The following is a 9,584-nucleotide window of genomic DNA, read 5'->3' on the forward strand; positions in this document are numbered from 1 at the left end:
GCCAAAACTGAGCTTCTTGTCTTCCCTGCCACACCAAAACATGTTTCAAAAAAAAAAAGCATGTGATTGCACAATTTATCTCCCGGTACCAAAATAACGACCTTTGAGTGGTAAATGTCACTAACTGGACATTTAGCTTTGGTAGTTTCGCAAAAAGATTTAACAATTTTGCAGAAATGTATTTCCAATGAACCTGGGTTGTAGTTAAACATCAAATACATTTATTTTAAGTTCTGCGGTCATACTCATTAGTCTGTGACCATCCCTAGATTACAAAGGAAGTGGAGGGGAAGACTCCAATAAAAAAAGCAGAAAGAGGGACTACACCAAAAGATTAGAGCGGGGAGGAAAAACAAAACAAAAAAAAAAACGAGGGGAAACACTGCAAGAGCACAGAGATTGGCTGAAGAATAAGCCAATGGGAAGACAGTACGAGCAGGGAGAGGGGGCATGTGAAGCTGAGCTACCTTGTAGGCGATTCGTGGAGGGCATTTCTTTCCCAAACCTAAAGGTGGGGACATGTGGAGCAGCATCTCATACATATCGAGGTACTTGACACGGCCACTTCACAGTGCAGACAACGCAAAAAACCCAAAATAAAGAAAAGGATGGGGGGTTAGAGAGACGGAAGAGATACAAGAGGGGCAGAAAGTAAACCCAACAAGACAAAATGAAAAAAAGACAAAAACAGATCGACACAAAAACAGAAATCTTTTGTTAATTAGATTTCCAATAGTAAACATGGACAGGGATGCCATCCTGGCCTGGCAGGGTCAGAGATGGATCCCAAAGATTAGAGGTCAGAGGTGAGAGAGTTGTTCCTGATAAGGAGAGATGGAAAGAGGAGTGAGTGAGATGACACGAGGAGTGGATGGTGACAGAATGGCTGCATTGTTTGGAAGATGTCTGCATCTGCATGCTGGAGACATCGGGGAGTTTCTCTTTCAGTGCACGGAAACAAAGGTTTCAAGGCCAGGTAATGTTCTGTTCTATTTCATTTGAACGCTTTTATGCATATAATAGCCACGAGGTTCACTTAGTATTGGCTGAAACATTAGTGCCAACACCCTGATTTGTGAAAATGACAATTGTACGCAGTAAGTTGAATTTTTTTAGCTTATTATTATTATTATTATTTCAAGGTTTTAGATTATTATGTGGCCTTGAAAGCTTTGTTTCCCATCCAGCATCATTAACCAAAGCCAGTCAAATCTGGTGGGGCAAGTGCTTGTGTGTAGGCAAGTCATTTGAGCACAGCCATTCAAGTTTGGGTCTCTGGGCGTTTGCACACAGAGGCCACACAAGTGGGAAGAAGTTGTTTGGGTTGCAAACCTTGTATGCTACCCTATTAGGGCAGTTCTTCCCTAAGCCATAGGCGCGAGATAATTCGCAACAAATTGTACATATCCTTATAGGAAATCCGTCTTCGCCATGGAAAGAACAAGCAAAACATGACACATACATGAAAGAAAGCTTGAGAGCACATTTGTGTTGTGGACAGAATGGACGCGGATAGGAGTACAAGTTCATTCACATACGGACCGCAATTTTATGGGCATTGTGTGGGGAGATCTTCAATCATACATTATCACAGGGAATATTCGCTTATCTCTCTCTCTTTTTATGTGATCTAACCTGAGAAGGCCTTTGAGTCCTAACGGAACGACTCTCCTTCTCTCTCAACTGTTACCAAACTCAGTTACTATATTTATCACAAGAGTAGGTCTCCATCTGGCGGGGAGTGCAGGCTGAAACATACCATGCGGCTGGGTCATACTCCGCCCACACTCGGATAAACTCATCCAGGTGGTGAGGGCCCAAGATGGAGGAGTCACGTGTCAGATATTCAAAGTTGTCCATAATGACAGCCACAAACAGGTTCAACATCTGGAGGAAGTTGTGGGAGAAAAGAATGTGAAGGTCATGGAGCAAGAAGAATTATTTGTGATTATAGCATTAATTGTAAATTAGGTTGGGTAAAAATATAGATTTTCTGATTAATTGGAAGTCTTTAGAAAGGTGAAAGCCTCATCTTCAGCACCATGAAAAAAGTAATAATTATATCAGTAAAATATTTTACCACTCATAAATGTGAGTTTGCAGTGAGTATTAAATTTGACTTTATTAAATGCAAAGACTACATATAAATGTATTTCAATTGAGATGTTTGGGTGGGCTGCATGCAAAATAACATACATGACGAGACAATGCAGTCCAATTTAAACTACTTTTTCAAGTTTTTTTAAAAATGAGTTAAGGAGTGGTCACACCAAATGTTTTTTTCACACAAATGGTATGATTCCATGTCTTCAGCTTTCCTATGCATATAAAAATGTCTATGGAAAAAGTTTAGTGTTTTACCAGTTTGAATCGGGTATGGAAGTACAGCCCTGAATAATTGATGACATTACATTTATGTTAAAATATACAATTTTGTCATTTTTGGTACAGTCAGTAGAGCAGATATATAGTATCATTTTATTGTGCATTGTGTTTGTATCTCTATACTGTATTTCATTCTTGTTACTGAGACTAAAACCTTTACATCATATTGGCCTGCAGCTTTTATTTTATATACACTTAATAAATAAATAAATGTGACTGAATAGTTGATAAATGGCCAATGAATATAATGGAAAGCATAATGAGTCAGAATCAAATTAGAGATTTTAAATCAATTCAATCAGGAAATCTACATCACTACCCAGCCCTATTTCAAACACAATGGAATATTTCAGCATCACATCCAGCCAGGTTTTTAGATTTAAGATTATCAAGCAATTTTTGTGGCAGTAGAATGTGATGGTAAGATACAGTAATGATAAGCCTGCTTCTCTAACCAAGCACTAACCAAGAAAGAACAAAGGAAAATGAAGGAGACGGCGTGAGAAGTAGGCAAAAGTCACTCCCGCATTCTTTGTCTGAATTGCCCTGAGAGTTTGCGCCACAGGAGCGCCACTCAGACAGGACAACATAATCTCATGCCAGGCTTCGCCAGTGGCACTCCTGCAAGAGAAACGATGATGAGTGAATAATTGCAGCATCTGCTATTTACAGCAGGAATGACTGCTCAGAGAATATAACAGACTGGAGATGATGGGAAAAGTGCAGATATTTAAATTACAGTTGAGCCAGATTTCATTTATAACCCTGTTGTCACACTGATGTGCTGTTCGATCATGGCTCTCAGCTCAATGGAAGCTTCTTTGAGGTAATGAACATAATGAAAAGATGGAAATTTATTTATACATTTTTACATTTTTCATAAGGATTTGTTGACTTTCTATCAATAGGCTGATACTCTACTTTAAAATTCAATCTGACCAAAAGGGGAGACCAAAGTCATACCAAGTACTACAAATATTCAAGATAGATAGATTGATCTTATGATTCCATTCCATTTTAATACTTTATACAGAGCTTTATAAATATCTTGATCAATTATAAATACAGTTTCTCCATAAAATCCCTAATTGCATTAGAAAATTCTGTGCTATTAAAGTTGATATCAATCAAAGTCTAAATATAGTGATCTGGCTAAATATAGCTTTCAGGGCCGTTTACAGAAAAACTGCAACTATAAAATCCTGTCTAATCTGGGTATCAAAATGTGTCAGACTTTTTAGACTTTATATTCTGATTTGTTATACAAACCCAAAAGCCTTTCTAAGATTTTCTGCATTCTAAGGTGGCTTTGATTGTAGTAGTTAAAAAATATAAGGTATGTGCAGACCTTGAATAACAGCATAAGGGCTTGGAGGAAAGTAAGTAGAAAGTTGTTGTGTGGATGATTGATGGCGGTATCATCATTCAAGTCAATGTTCCCAAACACCTGCAATCACAATCCTGTTACTTTAAAATACATCTATTTGGAAACAGTTGCATCACACAACTTGTAGACAGAATGGCATTTCTTTATTTTATTTCGCCAATAGTAAACTGCACAAAAGTAGTTTAACGATCTCTCACTGTAAAATAACATCAATGAAGCACTTAAAATTATAGATACCTGCATTCCAATGATGGCGTAGATGAAAACAGCATGCATGATTAAAGGCAAACATAAGGCAGTGCCTGGAAGTAAAGGTAAATAAATCCATGACTTATTTAAAAAAAAAAAAAAAAACTCTTCAACAATTAATATCAAGCAATAAGTGAAAATATCTAAATAGAGTTATCTTAAAAGATTGGGCTAATGTCCAGAGCAGGATGCGAATGGTGTACCCTTCCTGCCGGAGGGAGTTGGACGTGAGTCTGGCTAAGCTCTGGAAGAGCCTCAGGAAACTCAAGTTCAACAGACGGTCCTGTGGGGAGCACAAAGTTCATTTCTCCTAATTTACTCAATTAGTAACTTTTACGCCAGTTTTGAAACTCGAAACATTAAGTTTCTATTTTGGCATCCTAAAACATGCATACCAGTATTATGTTATAAAACCTTAAAGGGAGTAGTTCCCACAAAATATATTTTGTTATTAATCACTCACCGTCGTAATATTCCCAAACCCATAAGAACTTGATTCATCTTCAGAACACAAATTAAGAGCTCTGGCCCTGCATAAGTAGCAATGTAACAGAAATGTTCCCAGGCCCAGAAATGTAGTAAAGACTTTGAGTAAAACAGTTCATGTGACATCAATGTTTCTTCCATATGTTTTTTCTGAAGCTACGACAATACTAGAAAGCCACATATGTACAGAGTAATTATGATGTGCATGCATATGCTGCGTCCTGCGCCAAAACGCGACCTCAGCTGATGCCTGTTGATATGTCAGCAGCATAACACACATATTGCTATGCAAAAGTATTTCAAAAATAGCAGAACGCATGATATGAAGGAGAAGAATTGTTAATAAAAAGCAATTATTTCCGCTTTCTTTGCAAATAAAAAAAGCATTTCCTTGCAACTTTGTAAAATTGGGGATTTGAGACACTTTGATGTCTCCGATTAATTACATTGCCGTTTATGCAAGTTCAGACATCTCTCGAGATTTCAATAAAAATATCAAAATTTTTTTGTTCCCAAAAGACAAACAAAGGTCTTAATGGTTTGGGCAGACATGACATGACATGAGTACTTAACATTATTTAGGTGAACTATCCCTTTAATTTCTTATCAGACAATTTCTTTGAATCCCATCACACTGAACCTGGAAATACTGTGACTAAAAATATTTTTTTATTATGAGATTAAGCTGATTTTTTATTGTTCAAAAGATAATTTAATTCCTTAAGGCAGAGGTTTCCCCAAACGCGGATTTGGTAAACTCATGAATGTTTATGAGGGAACTGCAGAAAGTTTGTGAGCTGATGAAAAGCTAATGAATTAAATCACTAAAATTGTGAAATTAAAATCAAAATCTAAGCATTTGATTTACCTACATGTCATGTGCCATTTTAACCAAACATCACAAAAACATGAACATCCTGAACTGCTTAAAGAACTGCTTAAATATTTTGTGCCAAAGAGCATCCTCGTGGCCAGACTGCATCCAGTCTTTCCAAGGAATTCCAAATTGGATCTGTAGTGTGAAAAATTCTTAGTGAAAAATGGTCAAGTAAGATGCACTGTTGGATCAGTATCTTTACATTGGTCCTGGAATAACGACCGCTGACAATCCAGACAATATATTTTGTTTTAATTGGTTGGACCAGCAAGGATGTTTCATCCACAGTCCATATGCGTTAGTAAAGCATAATGACTTCAAACTAGACCTATTTACTACACAGCTTAACTGAAAAAACAGGGAATTGACTGTGAAATGATGCTGCATTATCTTCAGTAAAGAAGGCGTGCCGTATTATGTCTGCAATAGGGTATTTCATTCCCAGCATGAGTGAAATAGGCGATAAGTTCAAGGCGAAACCCAACTCACCACCAATTATACATGAAGATGTTAAATCGTGGCAGGAGCAAGCCAAGATTTGAGTGAGACATTTAAAAAAGAACCTTACAGAAGAACAAGAACAGCATCACACACAAATATAGTTACAGAACAAATACATTGCCATCAGCAGTTTTGACAAAGACATGGACATCAAGACATACAATATAATACAACATAAAACTTGAGAACATCATAAAGCACAAATCAGAGCCACAAACTAGTGATTTGGTCAAAATGAGCATCACCAATTACATTTGGTTACTCAATTACTTTCATTTTATCTGGAAAAACAACCCAGAGCTCTCCCTTCTGTTGCTGAGCCAGATACAGAGCTGTGATGAGTATCCAGCTCATCATCATTCATGTCTGGGCTTTTCTTCTCAGCCTCTCTATGCTGTCTGGTATTACACTCTGTCTAGCTCTGAGACTCTCCTCTAATAGAGCTCAAACACAGAGCTCAGCGCCGCTCACTTACTTTAATCTCAGTGACTACGATGTCAGTGATGCTGCCCAGCACAGTCACAAAGTCAAACACATTCCAGGCATCTTTCAGGTAATTCTGAGAAGAAGAGAATTAGAGAGGGTTTGGGGACCAGTTGGAGAGGCTTACGACTTAACACTCTTAACACAGAAACTTTTACTGTGCATCAAAGGATTAGTTAAGCCCAAAAATGCGTAAATTCTGTCATCCTTTACTCACTTCATGGCGTTCCAAACCTGTGGAACACAAAATAGATGTTTGGCAGAATGTCTAAGCCGCTCTTTTCCACACAATAAAAGTGGAAGTGGACCACAGGTATAAAATGTTCCATTGGAAGCTGTCATTTGACTGGAAAGCTTCATTTTAGGGTGAACTAACTCCTTTTGAAGATGGCTTTTAAAGTGCAGCTCTTTTTGGACCAAGTAATGATACTCACCAAGGGGCCAAAGCAATAATCTTGAGAATACACTCCATTGAAAAGAGAGAGCGAGTGGAAACAATGTTGAGATACTTGAGCATAGAATCCATAAGAATTAGGTGCCCCATGGAACTGCAGGTATAAAGAAGACAAAGGAGGAAACTTATTTTTAAAAAAACTTTTGGATAATAATATGAAGTAATATTCAACAAGCATTACACCATTCAGTGTCACATAATTCTTTCAGAAATCTACACCTGTAAATACAATACAATCAAAATGGCATTATACCTAGCTGTTTAAAAATGTAACTAAAGATGATGTGTGAAATGTCACTTAATATTTTTGTGAATTGTTTTTTTCTGAGAATTCTTACAGAATTCTTAGTTGAATGAAAAATTAAAAACTTAAAAATTTGAAACTGGAAATATTTTACTGTCACTTTTAATCCATTTAGCCATCCTCTGGTATAAAAAGCATGTACAAAATTAATAAAACTTTTAGTCCTATTGAACAGGACTAGTTTTTCTAAACTACATGGTGAGCTTTTGATTCTTACCAGCTGATGTCAGAGATTTTCATATACAATTTCAGGCAGGACTAACTTGTCCGGATCTGTTTCGTACATCTGTGTGTCACTTTTGGCATTTTGTTTCTGTATGTGTGCATTAAATTATACTGCAGTCATTCGGATTGACTACACTTAGTATAATCACAGCTCATATTGTGGAAGCTAAAGGATATGAGTATCAAAACTACTGCTAATGTGTGATCACTTTAGCTTAATCCATTACATTTTTTTATTTGTAGTAAAACCTAATATTTAATTTTTTATAAAGAGTGCATGTCATTAAAACATTATGTAATTGAGTACAGAAATAGATATATTTCTTTGATACTGACATTACAACAGCCAGTCCCAATAGTTTAGTTGATGTGGTTCTTTATTATTGTAATGTATATATATATATATATAGAAAAAATGTATATATCAAATTATATCAGATGTATATTGCAGTGAAGAGTATCTAGTTAGTAATTTGTGTTGGCCAAAAACACGGAAAGAAGCATTAAAGCTAGTCCTATCCGAATAGGGCTTTTGATGGCTGTCAAGTAACTCTCCAAAGACGCCACTGCTACTAAAAGAAAACTGTCTCACTGACCTTCATCACCAGGCGCCACAGTGTTGAGAAGCGATCATGATCATTACGTGAGCACTCAAGCAGTGGAGAAACCACAAACTTCCATAAGTTGTACTGAAAGGACTGCTGGTTCTGTAAGGCATATAAGCTGGTCAGCGTGTTTGGCATTGATACAGCTTAAATCATTAAAGGCTCTCTTAGAGGAAAAACAGCAAAAGAGGAGTAAATGGACATAACAGACACACATACAGCTTCTGTTGTCCATCTTTATTTTTCAGAAAAGGCTTTCTGAAGTCCTAATCTCTCTCTCATAATCTAAACATATCATACAAATAACAAAGACAACTGTGGAAGACACCATCTAACCTGTGGAGGAACAAGAAAAAGACCTCTAATGGCGCTTGATATTTTTTAAGGCTGCTAAGCCGTGAATGTTGGATGATTAATGATTTCTCCTGAGGTCTGGGCTTTTACCACAGTTTGTGAGCCATGTTAGGGGCTGGCATATGGAGAGGGAGAGAGTGGAGCAACACAGGCTCTGCAGACGACTGGGGTCTGTCTAATGGGGCCTCAAAGGAAATGGGACAGGAACATCTTGCTGACTGCTCTTCCATGGGGCTGGCTGTCTCTATATGTGCCTTTAGTCACTGTGTGTCAGTGTATGAATCTATACCTGTTTCTGCGTGTGTGTTTAGGGGTGTGTGTGTGTGTGTGTGTGTGTGTGTGTGTGGTCTGCTGCAGGCACATGCATTACTCCTGTCACAATTCCCTACCTGGACATCTGCATCTGTTATCACGGCTGGCTTCACTGTATGTACTGTATCACATCACTAAACACTAAAAACACCTTCAGTGTTTGGAAGAGAAAGATTGTCTGAGAACGTCTGTCTCTTTATCTCTTAATGTCAGCCTAAAAGCTAGATTATATTTATTATTATTTATTATAAGGTCTAAATACTTGTTTTACTACACTTGACTTAATGAACCAAAATAATTTTTTTTTTTACTTGTAATTGTAATATTATCTGTTTTTATGCCATAAAATTCCAAATACATGTTTTGAGACGTTTAATACCAAACACAAATTCTTTCTACCAAATCTGCCATTTGCGAGTGAACTATGAAAACGTTATATATAAATACATCATTATACATTACCTCATTCTTCTCAGACTGCACTCTGACAAGGCCTTATCACCCTGTTCCTGGAATGTAATAATTATTAAGGCCACGAAAATGTTGACGAAGAAAAAGGGAAAGACCACAAAGTAGACCACGTAGAAGATGGACATCTCCATGCGGTAACCTGGACTAGGACCTTGGTCTTCAAAAGTGGCATCTACAGAGTGCTTCAAAACCCTGTGCAGAAATAATATTACATTAATTTATTTTATCCATACTGTAAAACAGTTTACTGATCCATGATCCATGAATGACAGCCTAGTCTGCCTCCCAAGAGACGTGCTACCAGTATCACAGAGGCTCAAAGACCACCACTTCAAACTGATTACGGCCTTTAAAGTGATAGAATAAAAGGCCACTGAGAGGTCAGATGACACAAGGGAAGGGAGAGATACTTTTATGGGTTTCTAATCCCTACAAAAAACATACTGAAAAGCAAATAGTTGCACTGTATATAATGCAAAATATCTGTGAGT

General features: G+C 37.2%; 1 long non-coding RNA gene across 1 annotated transcript; it reads right to left on the reverse strand.

Annotated features, from left to right (window-relative positions):
* Positions 1-467: 467 nt before the first annotated feature.
* Positions 468-2,882, reverse strand: LOC122346060. The gene is made up of 3 exons (XR_006251082.1): positions 2,852-2,882; positions 1,760-1,887; positions 468-564 (listed from the first exon to the last, which is right to left on the reverse strand). It is a non-coding gene; the product is annotated as an uncharacterized LOC122346060 (long non-coding RNA).
* Between the last annotated feature and the right edge of the window lie 6,702 nt (positions 2,883-9,584).

The sequence above is a fragment of the Puntigrus tetrazona genome, chromosome 5 (assembly GCF_018831695.1).
Source record: "Puntigrus tetrazona isolate hp1 chromosome 5, ASM1883169v1, whole genome shotgun sequence".
Taxonomy (NCBI): Eukaryota; Metazoa; Chordata; class Actinopteri; order Cypriniformes; family Cyprinidae; genus Puntigrus; species Puntigrus tetrazona.